Here is a 19999-nt window from a genome sequence, read left to right on the forward strand (position 1 = left end):
CCGGAGGGAAAATAGTGATCCGTCCGGAAAACCGACGCGATTTTCACCAACCGACACGAACCCGGAATCAACCCGACCAACCCATACCCGCGATGTAGGATTAGCGTAGTACGATGCAATGCGTGTAAAACCAGACCGACTCGCACGGAGATAAAGCTGCACGAACGACACGCACAGACAACCCGGCACACAAGCAATAGAGACCGCCGCGAACGAAGCGTACGAAACACAGAAGACAGGCAGCGTGAACGAGGCGGAGAAGCCCTCACGAGACAACAGCAGCGTCCGCTTCTGTCACATGAACGTCTCCTTCATGCCTAAAAAACACAAAGGAAAAAACACAAAAAAAGGACCAAACAAGCAATGACTAAGCGAATAAATCCCTCCCAAAAAAACATGGGACAAAGACACACCCACAACTCCAACTATATAAAGGGCTACAATCACTACCATCATCCCTTGCAAACAGGAGACACAGCCAGCAGCAAACACCAGTACACAGCAACCACAGACACACTCACAACTCACCCATCACACAACTCACACACAATCAGCACCTCATACAAAAGCACACACACATACACACAGCAAAACCAACACCAAACCAACATCACTTGCACCCTCACACACATCCCCCACCACCACCACCCATCACCATGCCTCCAAAGAATAATCCAAAGTTCACAGATAGTGAGTTAGAAGTGCTGGTAGATGAGATCATCAGAGTAGAGCCACATTTGTTTGGTACATTGGTTCAAAGGACCCCCATCTCACAGAAAACCAAGATGTGGGCGAGGATTGTGGACAAGGTGAACGCACAAGCACCAACGTTGCGCATAAAGGACGATATCCAGAACCGGTGGTATGACGTGCGCAGGAGGGTCAAGAAACTCATCGAGAAAGGTCACGCCCTGAGTCAGCACACGGCGGTGGCCCTCCTGCCAAACCAGTCTACTTCCGGACCTGGGAGGAGAAGGTGCGGGACATCCTACCACCAGAGAGCGTCCATGGCCTAACAGACATCCCAGAGCCTGGTGAGTACACAAACAACATAAACAAGATTGTGTGGCAAGGGGACAGTGAAACCATGCACCGCAAGCAAAGCTACACTAACGAATAGATAATCAACCCAAGATGTGTATGCCAGTCACAGAAACACAATACCTGCCATCTCATAGTGACTGGGGACTGTGTCATGACATGCACCAACCTACAAACAAATAGAGCAAGCCAGTGGCACTAAGCCAAATACACCCAGCCAGACAGTTTGCCACCACAAACACACCACCTCACAGTGCAGCTGAGTGTCAGGAAGGAATAGTGGGGATGCAGGCAAAGTGAGTGTAGACAAAAGCATGATGGGGCCTGTAGTCACAGATAATGCCCCCCTCCTGATTGGCCCATCAAGACCCCTCTGAAACCCGCCCACATCACAGGGAGTGGAAAATGACTGACAAGATGGCTGACACTGGCTCCTGCTATGGGGAGCACAAGGCCCTGCTAGGGCTTGTGTGCAAATCAGAAGCAGGACACCACTGATTGACATCTTGAAAGACAACTTGCACGTCCTACAATGGAAGCACATTTCATGATGGGAAGGAGGACTGACAGCCCTGACCATACTACTCAGCATGGGGAGACACCCCCCAACACAAACTCCACACAACTCACCGGGTACAATGCATTGACACACACCTCATTGAAATATCAGCAAATGATACCCCGTACTGGGTGCTGCTGTGTGAAGCACAGGGGCTCACTTGGGACTTTTAGCCAAACAAACACCAGGATTTCACAGTCAGCCATCTTGCCATTGATGTCACACCCCCTCACAGGGAAGCAGAGTCAAGAGGGAGGAAGCATGGGCATGCTGGGAAGGGGGGTGTAGCCAAGAGTATGATGGGACTCGCAGTCACAGACAACCTACACCCACCCACATGGCTCTGCAAGATCAACCTGAACCATACTCGCCCCACAGGGAGTGGGAAGGGACTGACAAGATGTCTGACACTGGGCTCTGTTGTGGGGAGCACAAGGCCATGCTGGGACTGGTAGCCAAACAAACAGCAGGATTTCACAGTCAGCCATCTTGCCATTGACGTCACACCCCCTCACAGGGAAGCAGAGTCAACAGGGAGAAAGCATGGGAATGCTGGGAAAGGGGGTGTAGCCAAGAGTATGATGGGACTCGCAGTCACAGACAACCTACACCCACCCACATGGCTCTGCAAGATCAACCTGAACCATACTCGCCCCACAGGGAGAGGGAAGGGACTGACAAGATGTCTGACACTGGGCTCTGTTGTGGGGAGCACAAGGCCATGCTGGCAAATTGCCAACAACAAGATCAAACTCTGTCTGTGACAAGCTGGGAAAAAGCAGTGTACAGCAGGCATCTGTTTGAAAAGTAGAAAATGTCATGTTTGTGAACCAACGATGCATGTAGAAACATAAATCACATTGTGTGTCTCTTCCAAACACAGGTCGTGCTGGGCACCCAGCGCCAAATGATGAGGATACCCAGTCCCAGACTCTGGTGGACACTGAGCTCTCTGGTCTGACTCTCTCACTGTCCTCTTCGGATGACGACGACCAACCTGGCCCCTCCGGTGTGAGCCATCATGCAGCACCAGCAGCAGCAACATCTGCCCCCCCTGTACCCACGCCTCCAGCATCTGGACACTGACAGGGCACCCCCACCGAGTAAGACAGACCAAGGACAATCAACGCCCACAGCACAGGGACACAGGACACCCCGGAAGCTACAGCCAACACCACCAGCAACACCACCCAAGGGGTCCCAGTGTCACCTGTGTGTACCTCCGCTGGTCCTGCCCGTGTGGAGAGGGGTGCTGGGAGGGGTGGGAGGCACAGGGCACGCCTTGCAGAGGGGTCTGGACAGCATGATGACCCCCAACTGGCACGCATCTTAGATGTGTACCAGGATAGCACCGGAGGATTTGGCCAGGTAGTGGGGATCCTCAAGGACATGCAACACAAGCAGGTCGCCCACCATGCCTGCATGGAGGCTATGTGGGATGCCCTTATTGCGGTGCATCGGGACATACTACAATGCCTCCGCCAGATCAACACCAACCTGTCCACACCCCCCTGTGTGCCCACAACATCTGTCGCAACACCATCTTCCAGCGCCACAGGGAGGGAGGAGGACTCTGGCGGAGGCACCGCAGAGGCCTGCACATGAGGATTCCCCCCCCAGAAGAAGAGGGGTCGTCCGAAGAAGGACATGTGAGAGGCAGATGTCCCAGCACATCCCCAGGGCCTCCAAACCTGTTCTGGACAATGTTCATCGTGTGCAACCCGTTCACCTTGTCCAATCGCACACAGCTCGCCCACATTACATGGAGGGTTCATGTTGGGCCAATGTTGCAGACGACTGTGGACTTTACTCTGGACATTTCATCTACCAGCACTTCCAACTCCAATGTGAACTTTGGATTCCCAAACCACTGTACAGCACCCACCATCCTGTGCACTTCACTCACACATGTTTGTAAATAAACTCACCAGTACACCATACTTGCCTCTGTTGTGATTCCAACTTGTCATGTTCATGGCGAAGTCGATCTGCTACACAATACAGTGCGTGCCAAATACTGCAACAATGTGACCAACGTAAGGTGAGTCATGGGGAGGTGACACATGTGAGGGAGACACACCACTATGGCAACACAAAACATACTCACCATGGCCATGTTACTCATCCCACACAATGATGTTGACCTGAAACACATTGGCATGAACAGACACAACACCAAGCACAGTCAGTGGCAACAAGTCCACAGGTGAGGTAAGCAGATGTCACTCAGATGTGGGAAGACAGACAACGCACATAACAAAGCATAGCACAGGTTCATTACACATCAGCAACACGTTTATTCCACACTAGTTGCACGGTAATTCTACGTAACAGTGGACACACGCTCACAATGTGTTGGAGAATGGAAGTCCAGGGATGTGTGGTACATCAGTTGATGGGAATTGTCAACTTCCACACTGGTGTTGGCTTCTGGGTATTGGGGGTCAGAGTTGACCACACAACAGGCAAAGGACCGTGGGAAGGACAGACAAGATAGAGTCAAATGCACAGACAAACAGGAGAGAAATGCAATACACATGCACAAAACATGTTGCAAAACACCTACACAAACACTAGTTAGCAGTACTACCCTATTGTGGAGTACGCACCACCTGAATGGACACATCACAGCATGCATCCAGTCAAGTGGCACACAGACACACTCAGACAGCAACAGAGCTGGCTCAACACATTCCAGGCTACCTCCATACATTGACATAACAACCCTGGAAACTCACATTCAGGTGAAGAAGTTGTTGATGAGCTGGGAGCGGACGTCACCATCATCTTCATCATCACTGACATCTTGGCCCAGGCCGGAATCCTCCATAGGTGCCAGACGTTGGTCGTCATCATCGTCATCCTGGATGAGAGGCACCTCCTTCCGCACCGCCATGTTGTGTAGCATGCAGCAGACCAGTATTATTTTGCACACCTTTGCAGGCTCATATGGGAGGGCCCCTCCGGTCTTGTCCAGGCAGCGAAAGCGGCTTTTCAGGAGGCCGAATGTCCGCTCAATCACCCTCCTGCTCCGACCATGTGCCTCATTGTAGCGCAGCTCGGCTGGTGTGACAGGGTTCCTGAGGGGTGTCAGCAACCACGGCATGTTGGGGTATCCAGAGTCACCTACACACACAAAAATGAACAAGTAGCTGAGTTTTGTAGGAGTGTGGATATCAACACTGACAAACACACACAATGATAAACAGTCAGTACACACCGACAAGCCAGGCGCGCTGAGCTGGCATCTGTGACATCAGCATTGCAATGTGACTACTCCTCATAATATAGGCATTGTGTGCCGAACCAGGGAACCGTGCACACACATGTGTGATCAACATGTCAGCAAGACAGACCACCAGAGCATTGATCGAATGGTAGTGCTTCATGTTCCGGTATGCCTGCTCATGTGCCTGTGGTGGTATCAGGGCAACATGTGTCCCGTCAATGGATCCAATGATGTTTGGCATCCTCCCCAGTGTATAAAAGGCATCCTTAATTTCAGGGAGTTCATCTTGGCTCGGGAACTTGATATACAGGTCGAGAAATTGCAACATCCCCTCCAAGACATCACGTAGCACTCGACTAAACATCGTGTGCGATATACCACCAGCAGTAGCCACAGTGTACTGGAAGGTACCAGTAGCAAAGAAGTGCAGGGCTGCCATCACCTTCACCTCTGGGGTCAGTGCTGTAGGGTATGTCCGGCCAGGTAGCAGATGTGGCACCAACTGCTCCGCCAACTCCTCAATCATTGGCCTGGTGAAGCGATACCATCTGATGCTGTCGAATTCCTGCATGGTTGCAAGGTCTGGGAACGGCCGATGGACAGCTGGTGCCCTGCAGTACACAGATGCACAAAGGAAGATTGTCAGTACATCCACCCATGTGGCCATGACCACGATCACTATCACATGCTAGTTCATGACATTACACAATGTACTGAGGAGTGTGCTGTTGGGCATGGACACATATGTCACCTACAAGACCACCACCTCACATCTCAATTCCACATGTCCACATGAGTGCCATGGAGTGCAATGGGCTAATCATCTGGCTGTGTCACCCAACCTATGTGCTGCTGCAACGTTCAAAATACCCCCCTTAGTGACAAATGAGGACTCATGTCTTTCAGGCATCACAGATCTTTGCCAGGCAGAAACCCAGGCTCCCTGTATTGCCACATCAACACAGCAATGGACATGGCGTAGCACGTACACACCACAAGGCAAGCGTAAGTCCCACAGGTAGTGGCCACTGTTGTTCCTGCCGGCCCTACATGTACGTCTCTTAGACACACACCCCATCAAGGTTGATGCATATACCACATGGATGTGATCAGACACATCTGAGACACAACATGCCCACAGACTGTGGGTGCACATCAGTATTGGGGCTACAGGTCTCACTGTGACATACATGCCATCACCCCCAGGACTCAGGGTGTATGTGACATGTCTTAAACATATCCAACCTGACACTGTGGCCTTCACTCATGCCCATTACTGTCCAATTGCACATCACAGTGCTAATGTGCACAACACACAAAGGAGTCTGTCCCCATGTACAAGTGCACAGCCTGGGAGTGGCTGCACAAAGTGCCAGACAAAAAAACAGCTGTGGCCCCTCAAACACCCAGGGAATGCAGCCTCACATGCCATGGGACACTGTATGGCCAATGCTATAGTGTGGCAGGTGAGTGCAGGTGTCCATGGCCAGTATATGTGTGTTGCATCCGTCTAATAGTCACACTAATGAGGTCTGACGCGGGTGACAATGCGTACGCATTGCACAGGTCTTGACCGAGCCGTGCATACGCCTTGTCATTGAATCCAATGAGGTCCGACGCGGGTGACAATGCATACGCATTGCATGGGTCATGACCGAGCTGTGCGTACGCCTTGTCATTGCATACAATGAGGTCCGACGTGGGTGACAATGCGTACGCATTGCACGGGTCATGACCGAGCCATGCGTATGCCTTGTCATTGCATACAATGAGGTTCGACGCGGGTGAAAATGCGTACGCATTGCACGGGTCATGACCGAGCCATGCGTACACCTTGTCATTGAATCCAATGAGGTCTGACACGGGTGACAAGGCGTACGCATTGCACGGGTCATGACCGAGCCGTGCGTACGCCTTGTCATTGCATACAATGAGGTCCGACGCAGGTGACAATGCATACGCATTGCACTGGTCATGACCGAGCCGTGCGTACGCCTTGTCATTGCATACAATGAAGTCCGACGCGGGTGACAATGCGTACGCATTGCACGGGTCATGACCGAGCCGTGCGTACGCCTTGTCATTGCATGCAATAAGTTCCGACGTGGGTGACTATCAAGCATACGCGTCGGACAGGCATGGTCTGAGACAGGCGTATGCCTTGGCCATTTAATCGTATGGAGACGGGTGCATGTGTATATTCAAAATACGCGTTGTATAGTCAGTTGAACAAGCCGGGCGCACCCATTGGCTCAGGACTGTCATGGAGACGGATGCGGATTCAAAACTTGTACGAGTTGTGCACTGGAAATTCAGTTGGATGCCTACAACGATGTTGCAATTTCAAGTGTTCCATGAAGGTGAAGATTTGAACGATGTGGAAGGCGTGTACAAGTCGTACTTTTGAATGGATTGGCCAGATTCATAGGATGCAACCGTGTTGGACCTATCACTTGGGACACATGGCACAGAGTCTGCCTCTGCAGCACAGATATAAGGCTGGCTGGCCCCCAGGGAGCTCACTTGCCTGCACTACATGCTACTGGACCACATCCCTGCCACCACTGCTGCTGTCTATGCATCCTCTGGCTACTGCTATGGCACGTACACTGGAGAGGGCCCCAGCCTTCACTGAGGAGGAGAACCAGGCCCTGCTAGACGGGCTCCTTCCAGAGTACAGAAAGCTCTATGGGACACCAGGGGAGCAGGTGAGTGTGCTGTCCACTGCCTTCCTAATTATGTATCTTGTCTGACTAGCAGTACTAGCAGTGTGTACACCAGTGGCAAGCATTCTCACTGACTACTTTCCTCCACCAAAGTGTGTAGGTACATGTAATGAATAGTTTTCATGCTGCTAAAGTGCATTATTGCAAGCTTAAACTATCCAGGCATTGTTAACATGTCAGACATGCATGTGGGTTTTCATTCCCCATGGTTGCACTACCTGTGTAATTTATTTCCCTTTGTGATGTTGACATGTATATCCAATAGTGTGCTGCACAAATCTGGGGCATGTGTGTTAATGTACTTTTCACTTTGTCATCCTCACAGGTTGATGCCCACCAGAAGCAAGAGATCTGGCTGACCATCGCCCGGGCTGTTCGTTCTGTGAGGGTCCTCAAGCACCGGATCCGCAACTGCCAGAAGAGGTGGCAGGACCTTCGTGGCTGGACCCGGAGGATAGCTAGAGTCCAGCTGAAGCTGTCACCTCCACGCAGGAGGGGCGGACACCGGACCCTGACTCCCCACATGCTCCGGATACTGGCGGTGGTCTTCCCGGACCTGGATAGGCAGCTGAAGGCCAGACAGCAGCAGGAAGGGGGTAAGTCCATGCCTGATCTGTGTACTATGTCTGACATGCAAATAGCAGTCTTTTGTCCTGGTCACACTTCCACATTACGTAGGTCTTGTAGTCCCAAAATCAGGTCCCTCATTTGTGTGATGCACCCTTCTCATCTGTTCCACAGGTGTGGCCCCTACAGTCTGTTGCTTGTGTCACTAGGGCACTGTGTCCCTGCAGTCAGCTATGTTTCAGGTACCAGTCAGCACCAGTTCCCGTGACTCTGTTGTGTGTTTCATGGGTGGGTCAATTGTTTACACAATGCCTGAGATCTGACATGTGAACTGTGTGTGCCCTTGCGATGTGTACCAATTGCTGGTCTGACTCGCAACATATTTCTGGGGTATTCAAAACAAAACCATGCAGCAGGGGACTCCAATTTTTGGACATCAGGAGTATGTATATCAAGTATGTCACAATTGCTTAGCCACCTGACTACTGTCCGGGGAAAAACACTGTTTCACTTAGTCCTGCCCAGTCATTCCCCCTCAAGGGCATTCAGAAACACTCTGTAATCCCACTCCTGTGTATGAAATTGCAGGTTGTGCTTAGTGACATGTGCCCTCAGGTGTGTGCCTCTGTGTCATTAGGGTGTGGCTTGTTGCTACATACAACGGGGGTGTCCATGATTCAAAGGGTCAGCATGACATCTGCAATGTGACTGTGGGAGACAAGACCTGTGTGACATATAGGTGTGTGATCATCTGACAGCGCACAATGGTGTATGCAACTGTGTCCCTCATGCAGCTGGGTTATATGCATGGCAGACTGTGATGTGATAATGTACATGGATTTGTGTTTGCTGAGACTCATATGAATGATGTGCATGATGTGGGGTCTTCTGGGTCCTGGATATGTTGTTTGCATGGGATGGGCAAGTGCGCCAGTCATCTGCAGAGTCAGATTTACCCCTGAGCTAGGATTGTGAGTCAGTGCATATTGTTGTTGTCTGGATGTCCTGCCCCTGTGACAGGAGACAGTGTTGACTGACTTTCAGAGCATCCCAGTGCTATGGCATTGAACTTGCTATGAGTGAGTCTGCGTTGTGTTCAAGTGTGCATCATGCACCCCATTGTGGCCTTGCCCATCAGGACATGAGTACATCATAGTGTGTGTTGCTGGCATGCATCCCAAGCATGTGAAATGATTCTCTGCCCATCCCTTCATCCGGACACCTGTACTGAGTCAGTCGCAAGAGATGTGCTGTGTGTCTAGGGACATACTCCTACATGTTCACTTGCATGTACAACTAATGTGTGGGTGGTGGATGTTGGCACATTGGTGTGTTAGCATCCAACATGCAACGGACATATGTGTGAAAGTCAAGGAGGGACATGTGTGCCATGGTTGATGTTGAGAATGACATTTGTCTCATCCTAAACAGTGTTGGCACTTTGAGCTGTGTTCAGCTGATGATGCCAGGGCTTGCCCTGTGATGTGATGTAGTCATTGTGGTGTGTGCAGTTGATGCAGGTGACTGATGCTGTTCTGTTACTTCCTATTCCTATCCAGATACATCCACGGCCACAGGAGGGGACAGCTCCACGGACCAGGAGGAGCCACAGAGTCTTACATGGACAGAAGGAGAGGAGTCAGGTGGTCCCAGTGGCACAGAGGGCGAGTTGAGCCACACAGAGGAGACGTCAGCACCATCCCCCCAGCTGAAGGCCACAGCAGCTCTGAGGATGACTCCCCTGTGGAGGCGGGTGTCAGCAGCCACCAAACACCAGCTAGTGTGGCTGTCTCCACCACTGCCACCACCACTACCACCACCCTCCCATCGGCTCCCATCCCAGAGGTCCCTGTGGGCTCCTGTGTTCGTGAGCATGTCTCCTTTGTGCCAGGCACCACACTCCCTGCCTCTGTGTCCCCTGCTGCCCTGAGTGAGGAGTCTGTGGACTTACTTCGACAGATCCATGTAGGGCAGACGTTGATGCTGAAGGTCCTCCATGCACACACAGGTCTGTTGACACAACTGGTGTCATTCATGGAGGGCATTTCCTCGGGCATGTCTGCCCTACAGAAGACCAACCAGTCCATGGCCTCCTCCCTGACGGCAGCAGTGTCCCCACCTCCAACAGTCCCACACTCCTCCTACCCCTGCACCACCCACGATTCCTAGCAGCCTACCTGTCCCAAGCACAGAAACCCCCAAACCAAGGGCTAGACGTGCACACAAGCAAGCGCAGGGGACTGATTCCACACTCACAGGGGCTGGTTTGCTGACACACACACACAGTCATCCACAACCACTCCACAGTCCTCCAAGACCTCTCCCTCCCAGGCCCCTTCCCTTGCCTCATCTGCAACCCCATCCCCCCAGAAGCTCTTCCTCTGTGACCTTGGCCTCTTCCCCACCGACCCGCAGATCCTGATTACAAGGGGAAGAGGAAGTCCCCACACACAGAAGGGAGTGCCCCTCACACCCGGACACCCTCCCCCAGATGCAGTCAGACCGAGACGCCCACCCGCAAGTCCCCCCGGTGCAAGAAGAGCAAGACCCCCCGCCACCACGCAGCTCCAAGGCAAAGTCTCTGTCCTCCACCCCCAAGCCACCACTCCAGATGTGCCCCGCCACTCCCTGCCCCGGGTTCCCACACACACAGATACACCATCCCCAAAATGCTAAGTCCATCCCCCCTAGAGCTTGCTCTTCCACACCTGGTCAGACAGTTGGTGCCACTGATGTGAGGACCATGTCCCCCCCCCGCCCTGCCGACCTCACCTGTCCCCCATTCCGCTCCCATGGATGTAGGCACTGCTTTAGAGTCCACAACCACCCCGTCTGACTTGGGCACTGCAGTGGTATGCCAATCCAGTCCATCTGACCTGCCCACTGGAGTTGTGCCGGCACCCACCCCATCTGACTTGTGCCCCACAGTTGTGACAGCACCCACCACTTCAGACAGCTCCACTGCAGTTGCAAGTGTCTCGCCTGCATCCCTCACCTCTTCACTGCCTCCTTCTGCTGCGCCCTGATCCTGTCCCTGCGGTGCCTGGCCTGCCCCCATGTATGCCCCTCCGAGGGGATGACCCTGGTCCTTAGCAGTGCAGGCAAGCAAGGTGTGGCAGTTTTCACTCTAGTTCACTCCTTGGCATTTTGACATGGACTGGCCATTGACCTTTTGGGTGCACAGACCTTTAGCATTTCATATACTGAATTTGTCACTCTAGTTCACTCCTTGCCATTTTGACATAGACTGGCCATTGGCCTTTTGGTTGCACAGACGTTTAGCATTTCATATACTGAATTTGTCAGTCTAGTTCACTCCTTGCCATTTGGACATGGACTGGCCATTGGCCTTTTGTTGGAACAGATGTTTCGCTTTTCATATGCTGAATAAAGCTTTTTTCTTTGTCCCTGTGAACTTGATTTAGCTGTACATCATGTTGATGTTGTTTTACATGCCCTTGCACCTGTAATGCTTGGTTTACAATGTTGCATACTGATGTGTTGATGTGAGGTACTCCCTGTGGTCCATGAGATATGTATCCTATTCTGGTGGGTATCCATGTCATCCTTTGCAGCTACTGTATGGATGAACTATTTGTGTACATCTCTCTGTGAGCATTTCATTGGCATGGTCACATCTGTGGCTTGCACCCCTGCACATGTGATGTGCTTCCCATTGTCCAAATTGTCACTTCCACATACTTTGTGTTCATCACTACTGGCCCTACAGGTGTGTGCATCTATGTAATAGGAGCAAATGGGTCCTCTGTGCAACTTGCTAGTCATATGTTTTGGGTATGTGCAGCTGACTTAGGGGAGACTCCCGTACCCAGGCTGTTGTGACCAGAGCCTTCATTGTGTGGTAACTGATGGCTGACTGACCAAGTGTTCTGCAGACATGAGTGGGATTTGCGATGAATATGTTTGGCACAGCTGGGCTCCCGCAGGAGTTGTGTCCCCTCAAGTTAGTGTGTTGTCCAGTGACATAGCCTGGGACCATGGTGTGTGTTGTATGTGCATGTGTGTGTGTCCACATCCCTGTTCATACACAGACAGGGTTCCCTTGATATGTTCCCGTTGTTGATGCTTGCTGAGTGGTACTGGGTTCATCCCACTACTTTTCCAATGGGCTACCAGATGTGTGGGTGCATGACACACTACTGTTAATTGGTGTATCATCATTGGGATTTGTCAGTTCTGAGTGGTGATGATGTTGTCAGACACAGATGGGACACAGTCAGGGTTCCTCAAGGCACTTGTTTTTTCGCAATATCATGTAGTTTTCCCTAGGTGGTAGTTTTCAGTGATTGAGACATTTGTATGTGTGTGTGACTGCTCCCACTTGTTGGGTTCACGGCAGCGATGCTGGCAGGTGTCAGCATGGGTGCCTTGTGTTCCTCCTTCGCATCTGCATAGTCCTGGGACTGTGGCTGGGATTCTGAAGGTTACATGAGCTTTGAGGTCATGGCCATGCACCGCATACTGTGCAGTGTGTCTGTCATTCCCCTGGGTTGTAAACAGTCCTTGTGTGATGTGTGTGTGCACCTTAGTTCCTGGCAACATTCCTGTGTTTGTCATGGGTGCATGTGCAATGTCACCTGTCCATGTGGACTTCACAGATACACATTGTTGAAGTTCAGGTGTGTGGTGTTGATGGTGGACTGATGTGAATGTTTGCATGGATGGTCCCCTAGCTCACGTTTGTCCATGGAAGAGGGGCCATGCTGAGTGATTTGTGTTTGTGTATGTGTGATGTACGTTTGTGGCACAGGACATATGTCTGGGTTTCCCAGTTTGTACGACATCTGCCTTTGTCATCACAGTTGAGGTGTCATGCATGCTTGTGTCACCCCACTGTCTAGTCCCTGGGGGTAGTGGTGTTGTGTGTCAGTCTCTTGCTGTGTTAGTTGGTGTTGATTCCAGCTTGTGTCACATGTGTCTGTTGTGCTCCCTCTCATCTCCCAATGCCTGATTGCCCACTGAGGGTGTCCCAATAATGGTTTACTTTTGTATGGCACTGTGTCCACATTTGTGTCACTGTGGTTCAGCCCCCCTCATGTGTTGTGTAGTTGCCTGGGGATACTGTGACACACACACTCACATGTTGTGTCTGATGTGCAGCGTGAGTTTGCCTGTTTGTGCATCTGCACCAGTGCATTGGTATTGCTGTTGTGGGCCTTTGTCGGGATGCTGTTTCTGTGATCTTGCCTGCTGTCCTTGTGAGTCATTTCACATCATTGTGCACATTCATCCTGGTTGTTGGGTGCCATTGCTGGCATGGAATGTGAGTTTGTGAGCTGACACCTACCGTATACACATATTGTTTTGATTGGTGTGTCTATTTTCGAGATGTGTGCATGCTTGGTGATGGTCACTTCTGCTGTTGTGTCATTGTACGCTGTATGCATTGTCAGCCCCCATGTGTGGTGCTTGTCTGCACATGGCCGAGAGTGTTATGTTTTAACAGCACTGTTAGCCTCACCACATCTCTGTGTGTATTGGACACAACCACTAGTTTTCCCCAGAAGTGTTTGATGTGTTGGGAGCAGGGATCATACATGCTGTTTGTTATTTGCAGCTTTGACCATGATGACACTTACCTTTTGGTCACTGTGATGAGAGGGGTGTGGTCCCCATCACCACAATGCTGCACATCTGATGCAATTTTGAGCCCCCACTTAACTTCTGCTCTACACAGTGAGGGGGTGTTCCTTTTACATTGCCACAGTGCTATGGTGATGCTTGCCTTGTGTATGTCACACTCATGTGTTGGTCACACATGTGCTGTTACTTACATTGTATGCTCGTAGCCATAATCACTGTTGTGGGCATTTGTCACAGACTACACACTGTTGTCATGATGTCATGGGGGATGTATTTTGTGGACATACCTGATGTTTGCGTATGCTGGATGTGTTGCGCATCACCCATCCTATGGCTGGGGGTGGCAGGGATGATGGGCAACAGGTCCCCTGTGAGTGGGGGTGGCAGGGGTGATGGGCAACAGCTCCCCTATGGGTGTGGGTGGCAGGGGTGATGGGCAACATAAGCCCTATGGCTGGGGGTGGCAGGGGTGATGGGCAACAGGTCCCCTATGGGTGTGGGTGGCAGGGGTGATGGGCAACATAAGCCCTATGGCTCGGGTGGCAGGTGTGATGGGCAACATTAGCCCTGTGAGTGGGGGTGGCAGGGGTGATGGGCAACATAGTCCCTGTGGGTGGGGGTGGCAGTAGTGATGGGAAACAGATCCCCTGTGAGTGGGGGTGGCAGGGGTGATGGGCACAGGTCCCCTGTGAGTGGGGGTGGCAGGGGTGATGGGCAACATAGTCCCTATGGGTGGGGGTGGCAGTAGTGATGTGCAACAGGTCCCCTGTGAGTGGGGGTGGCAGGGGTGATGGGCAACAGGTCCCCTGTGAGTGGGGGTGGCAGGGGTGATGGGCAACATAGTCCCTATGGGTGGGGGTGGCAGTAGTGATGGGCAACAGGTCCCCTGTGAGTGGGGGTGGCAGGGTTGATGGGCAACATAGTCCCTATGGGTGGGGGTGGCAGTAGTGATGGGCAACAGGTCCCCTGTGAGTGGGGGTGGCAGGGGTGATGGGCAACATAGTCCCTATGGGTGGGGGTGGCAGGGGTGATGGGCAACATAAGCCCTATGGCTGGGGGTGACAGGAGTGATGGGCAACATGTCCCCTGTGAGTGGGGGTGTCAGGGGTGATGGGCAACATAAGCCCTGTGAGTGGGGGTGGCAGGGGTGATGGGCAACATAGTCCCTATGGTTGATGGGCAACATAGTCCCTATGGGTGGGGGTGGCAGTAGTGATGGGCAACAGGTCCCCTGTGAGTGGGGGTGGCAGGGGTGATGGGCAACATAGTCCCTATGGGTGGGGGTGGCAGTAGTGATGGGCAACAGGTCCCCTGTGAGTGGGGGTGGCAGGGGTGATGGGCAACAGGTCCCCTGTGAGTGGGGGTGGCAGGGGTGATGGGCAACATAGTCCCTATGGGTGTGGGTGGCAGGGGTGATGGGCAACATAAGCCCTATGGCTGGGGGTGACAGGAGTGATGGGCAACATGTCCCCTGTGAGTGGGGGTGTCAGGGGTGATGGGCAACATAAGCCCTGTGAGTGGGGGTGGCAGGGGTGATGGGCAACATAGTCCCTATGGGTGGGGGTGGCAGGAGTGATGGGCAACAGGTCCCCTGTGAGTGGGGGTGGCAGGGTTGATGGGCAACATAGTCCCTATGGGTGGGGGTGGCAGTAGTGATGGGCAACAGGTCCCCTGTGAGTGGGGGTGGCAGGGGTGATGGGCAACATAGTCCCTATGGGTGGGGGTGGTAGTAGTGATGGGCAACAGGTCCCCTGTGAGTGGGGGTGGCAGGGGTGAAGGGCAACAGATCCCCTGTGAGTGGGGGTGGCAGGGGTGATGGCCAACATAGTCCCTATGGGTGGGGGTGGCAGTAGTGATGGGCAACAGGTCCCCTGTGAGTAGGGGTGGCAGGGGTGATGGGCAACATAGTCCCTATGGGTGGGGGTGGCAGTAGTGATTGGCAACAGGTCCCCTGTGAGTGGGGGTGGCAGGGGTGATGGGCAACAGGTCCCCTATGGGTGTGGGTGGCAGGGGTGATGGGCAACATGAGCCCTATGGCTGGGGGTGGCAGGGGTGATGGGCAACAGGTCCCTTGTGAGTGGGGGTATCAGGGGTGAGGGGCAACATAAGCCCTGTGAGTGGGGGTGGCAGGGGTGATGGGCAACATAGTCCCTATGGGTGGGGGGGCAGTAGTGATGGGCAACAGGCCCCCTATGGGTGGGGGTGTTAGTGGTGCTGCCCATGCAACCCCTATGGTGGGCTGTTGTTAGTGGCCAGGATGTGGATCCCCTGTGTGTGTGTGCCATTTTGCGGTTACGTATCGTTTGTTTATGTGGTAGGTGTCTGACTTACCGTCTGCGCCGTTGGCGTTGGTTCCTGAGCCGGTCATAGATGTAGAGTACTGGTATGATCTGCGCGATGGGATTCATGATGTGTTCGTGTCGTACACGCTGCTTGTTGCTCCGTCTTGTACCTGCTGCAAGCTGGTCCGTCTCATAGCCATGTATTGATTTGTAGCGCGAATCGTAGCTGATATGCTTGTTTTCCGGATGCTGTGACGTGCCGTACGTGATGACCAGTCCGGCGCGTAGGAAGTACTCATCGTACTTGTCATGCCGGAAACTGCTATGGATACTGCTTCCGGGTGACACAGTTCCTCTTTAGGAGTTACGGCTCGGACGGAGAATGGGTCTTCATTCACAGCCTACGTGTCGGTCATGTTTTTGGCAGTTATGCGCATCGTACTTACTCTACAGGACGGACCGGCTCTGGGTACGTGTCGGTCGCAGGGTAAGGCTGTCCGACCGGCCATCGGAATAGGCGCCTTTGTGTTTTAGTTCTGTAACGGGTTTTGGGTTTATAGGGAAATAGGGTCTGAACTAATTTAATTATATTTAATTTATTAATATTTTTTTATTAATTATCATTTGTTTATTTTATATTTTATACTGTTAATTGTGGGAGTTAATTTATTATTAATTATATATTAATTGGTTGGTAATTATCATTAATTAATTGGTAATTATGTTAATTGTGTCATTTTTTTAGGAGCGGGTTGTGGGTTGATAGGGGAGTAGGGTTGGAAGTAATTTCATTGTGATACATTTATTAATATTTTTAATATAACATTTAGTTAATTTTTTTATACTGTTAATTGTGTGAATTGATTTAGTATTAATTATTTATATTTTGTTTGTTAATTGTTGTTCATTAAATATGTTTTACAAAAGTGGTGGTGGCATTTATAGGGGCATATGGTGGAAGGTAATTTATTGATAATTAATTATTTGCTAATTAATTTTAATTAATTAATTAAAATTTAAATATGCCAATTGTGTAATAATTTTGATGTGTGAGTTGTGAGGTTTATAGTGGTAAATGGTGTGAAGTAATTTATTTTAATTAATTAATTTGATTTGCTATTAATTGATATTAATTTATTAATGTAAAATTAGTCATGGAACTAACAAATAAGAAATATCATGCTGCTATTGGGCCCTAATCCAAGCAGGGGAAGAAGAATGCAAAATTCCAAGCGAGATCTGGGGAGAGTACTTCCGGAGCTGGATATTCAACATGAATGGCAAGTATCAATGGCTACTTGTTGGCAAATTGTGAAATCTGCTCCTCTGAGAAAAAATCATTTATTCACTACTCACAGAGCATATTGGACGTCAAAGAGGCTGTCTAAGATCAGCAGTCAAAAGGTGAGAAGCTGTCCAAAGTGCGGGGAAGACGGTGCAGACGACCTCTACATGTTTTGGCAGTGCCCCCATCTTGAGGAATTTTGGAGGGAGAGGGGTAAGACCATATCCAAGCTGTTGGGACAACAGGTGGAGGTGAACATTGACCTTCTTATTTTTGGGATGAGCCAACATAACCCAAATAACCCCAAGTTGAATAAAGATCAGGAGAATATTCTGTTTTCATTAATGCTGCTAGCAAGAAGGGAAATATGCCTTAAGTGGGTGAAAAATATACCTCCAACACATAGAGAATGGCTAGCTTCTATCCAAAGAATAAACAAACGAGATAGAAATGGGAATGAGGGTAAAAGGTAAAAATATTGGAATATTTGGGAAGAATTTAATCAAACAAGCTAAAAGAACAGGTGCACTTCGTACTGTCCAATAATTATGCAATGCAATATAGCTCACAAGTGGGAACTTGAAGGAGTAGTCAGAGTGACTAGCTCCACCAGAACCGATTTGCGCTGGAAGTGGACAAAAAGGGGCACGAAGAAAAGGGGGGGATAAGTAAACTCTCCACGCATACATTGCGTTTACCCAGGAGAAACCCCCAAAGTCAGAACAGTGGGCCCAACACCTCCAATGCCAAAATATTGCTAAATGGGGACAAAAAGAAATTGTCATGGAAATTGTGTAAATATTTTTAGGTGTGTGTTTTGGTGTTTATTGGTGTAGAGGGTGGAAAGCAATTTAGATTAAATTAATCATAATCATTACTTGATCATTAATATTCATTTATTAATTGATAAATATTTTTGGTAATTGTTTAGTTTGTATTTTGTTTGGGGATTAGGTTCAATAGATGTAACGTTTGGTTTGTACATACATTTTTACATGTTTAAATGTGTTTTATAATTATTAATATTTGTTTAATTGATAATTAATTGTGTTAACTATGGAGGTACATCTTTTGTTTAATTTAGATTTTTTTTAAAGTTTTTACGATCTTTATGACTTAAACATTTCTTCACAAACGTAACGGAAAAAGCAGATAGACCAAAACAAGACACTTTAATGGGACTAAGAAACAAAAGCAAATATTTACCACCAGTCAGTCATAAAGTACTTGACGCTTTTGAAAAAGTCATCCTTAAAGACATTGAACAAATTTTCAAACAACCAAGACCCAAAACTACCAATATCACGTAAAAAGAAAGACAAGCTTTAAAACAATTGGCATAAAAAAAAGAAATAACCATACGTCAAGCAGACAAAGGTGGGGCTCTTATAATCATGGATACAGATTTTTATACAAAGAGTGTTGATGAACACGTCAACGACACTGAAACCTACATGAAAGTAGACACAGACCCCACTCACGAATTCTTAAAGATCCTGACACAAGTCATTATCAACGCCATTGACCGTGGTACCATCAGTGGAAAAGAGAAAGAATATCTGATAAAGGTTAACCCAGCCATTCCGTATATTTTTATGATCCCTAAAATACATAAGCATGCTACCCGACCACCATTTCGACCTATTGTATCTATGATCAACTCCATACATGAACCCACAGGCAAATTCATCGACAGGCACTTACAGACCATTGTCAAGAACATGTCAACGTACATCAAAGAAACCACTCATTTTTTGAACATTTTGGAAGATCATAAAGAACTTTACACCAAAGAGATGATCATGAGTACGATCGATGTTAAGTCACTGTACACTTCAATCCCACATGACTTGGGTTTAACAGCAGTGGAAAGTTTTTTGGTACAGAGTGACAAAGAAGATGATCTAAAACTATTTTTGATGGAGTTATTCCATTTTACACTTTTTCACAGTTTTTTTCAATGGAAGAAACAATTTTTCGTACAAACTACAGCCATTCAAAACCTGAACAAAGTCAATGACAGGATTGAATTCACATCTACTATCAACAGGTTTCAAATATCTTTTCTAGACATTTTGATCACAAATGACAATGGCACATTAAAAACAAGCGTATTTAATAAACCAACGGACAGAAACAATCTGCTACATTTCAAAAGTTTCCACCAACCATCATTAAAAAAACACCTACTGTTCTCACAACTTCTCCGGATTAAAAGAATCGCTTCCACAGAGGAAATTTATAGCAAACATAAAATAATCACTTTGGAAAAATTCAGAGAGGATATCCCAAATCCACATTAAACAACGCCATGGAAAGAGCACAAAAGTTGAAAAGGAGCAGTCTATTAACTTCAAAATCCAAATGCGACGAACAAAGGTTCGTGTTTGTTTCCAAATTTTCAAGCAGAAGCTATAAAATTAAGAAATCTATTCTAAAACATTGGCCATTACTCGCACTCGAGGAAGATTTCAAAGGCATTTTTTCAACTAATCTAAGATTTGCATACTTACGCACCCGTAACCTCAAAGAATTGTTAAAAGAAAAAACAGATACACAAGCCACATTATATCGAGGTACTCTTCCATGCCACAATTGTGGCAATTGTAATGCAATAATTAAGGGAAATAAAATTTCTCACCCTACAAAAGGTACTTCCATCAAAATCAAAGTTACAGGAACTTGTGAGAGCAGCAACGTAATCTA

Source organism: Triturus cristatus, chromosome 6, assembly GCF_964204655.1.
Source record: "Triturus cristatus chromosome 6, aTriCri1.1, whole genome shotgun sequence".
NCBI classification, from domain to species: Eukaryota; Metazoa; Chordata; class Amphibia; order Caudata; family Salamandridae; genus Triturus; species Triturus cristatus.